General features: G+C 36.9%; 1 protein-coding gene across 1 annotated transcript in view; it reads right to left on the bottom strand.

Moving 5' to 3' along the window:
• Nucleotides 1–1,423, bottom strand: part of LOC101862173 — a gene marked incomplete in the record, with an annotated part of 25,062 nt that extends 23,639 nt beyond the window's left edge. Inside the window, 1 exon segment of the mRNA XM_013080757.2 lies at nt 1,244–1,423.
• Nucleotides 1,424–1,594: the final 171 nt, after the last annotated feature.

Genomic DNA, 1,594 nt, shown 5'->3' with positions numbered 1-1,594 from the left:
CTGTCTGTCTGTCTTTCTGTCTGTCTTTCTGTCTGTCTGTTTGTCTGTCTGTCTGTCTGTCTGTCTGTCTGTCTGTCTGTCTGTCTGTCTGTCGATCAATATATCCATTTCTACCTTTTCAAGATGGCCATTCACATGTGAAAAGCGAGGGCAAGCTTAAATTTTTTTTTAAACTGTCACTACACAATGATAAAAGTTTTAAAAAACTAGAAATGTTTCGATCCAGTGTCCATAGAAATACCATAATATGCGCACGTTGAAGTAATAATCTTTTATTCAAATAGCAAACAAACAATTTAATATGAAGTTGTATTTGTCACTCAGATGTGCGGGGTGCATATTAAGTAATTATTAATTTGAAAAATGAACGACTTAGTTTATTATCAAGTGATATTAATTGTCACCTGGCTTACCTATAGAAGCCTATCTCCCTACTGATTGTTTTGCTATTTGGGATCTTTTACATCTATTTAAAAAAAATTTTGTGTGTCCAGCTCCTTTATGCGCTTATCTGTAAACCGAAGATCCGGTTTTGCATTCCCTCCCATTAAAAAAAAAAAAAAGCAAAAAAACCAACAGCAAAAAAACAAAAAACAAAAAAACAAACAAAACAAAAACAAACAACAACAATGGACAACGAAAACGCATCAGCAATATTATGTGAGGCAGCGTGGTGAAATCAGGCTCTCGTCAAAATAACCAAAGTGAAGAAACTTGCATTTTTCCGCAGGTTTGTGAATTTTTATCAAATTTTTGTTTTTTGGCTCAACACCTTTCATGCCCATTAAAAAACTCATTTCTGTGTGGATTTTTCTGAAAAACGTTGATTAAAGGCACAAAAAATGTAATTTGTCAATTTCCACGGACTCTTAAGCTTAGGAAATAACTAATCTTTGGCGGCCATTTTCTCACTAATTTTACCTCTGAAAACAGATGACCCCCACCTCCTTCATTCGCAAATATCTTGACTTGTATTCAAGATAAATGGACATTTTTATCATCCAAATAAAGACAAATGAACAAGCTTTAAGATGATACAAATAATTCTACATGCCCAAAAACTGACGAGAGCCTGATTCCACCACGCTGCCTCACATATTATTCCTGTTTTATTGGTGTTATTTAATACCCTAAATGACAGTATGACGTAAAACTTTGAATTTAAAGTTTTGAAAAAAAAGAAGATAATTCGCAACGTGTTTAAATATAAGAGCAATTAAACGAAAAATTATCATAAATTTACCTGTTTCAGAGGACTTCTCTTAGAGTTCAGATCACAGGCCGTTGTAATATCTGGGTTATGTCCCTTGACAGTTCTCCTCCGCCTTTGACAGCCAACTTGACACCAAGAGCATCTGTAGACGCTAACCTCTTTTATACCCAGTGGCCACTCTTGCTGTTATGCCGCTGAGTGGCGTAACTTCGGGGTATCCCCCCGGGGACCCTTATCTACCCCGGGTAGGTAATCGTTACGTATCTGTCTAACCCACCCAATAACTCGCATCCACCTCCGCACCTCTATGTTTCGTCAACGCCCAACGCCACACCTGCAACGTCACCCTTACAACGGTCATCATCTGTAAATATCTTTTTT

The sequence above is a fragment of the Aplysia californica genome, unplaced genomic scaffold (assembly GCF_000002075.1).
Source record: "Aplysia californica isolate F4 #8 unplaced genomic scaffold, AplCal3.0 scaffold00098, whole genome shotgun sequence".
NCBI lineage: Eukaryota > Metazoa > Mollusca > Gastropoda > Aplysiida > Aplysiidae > Aplysia > Aplysia californica.
This window is presented reverse-complemented; position numbering and strand designations above follow the sequence as displayed.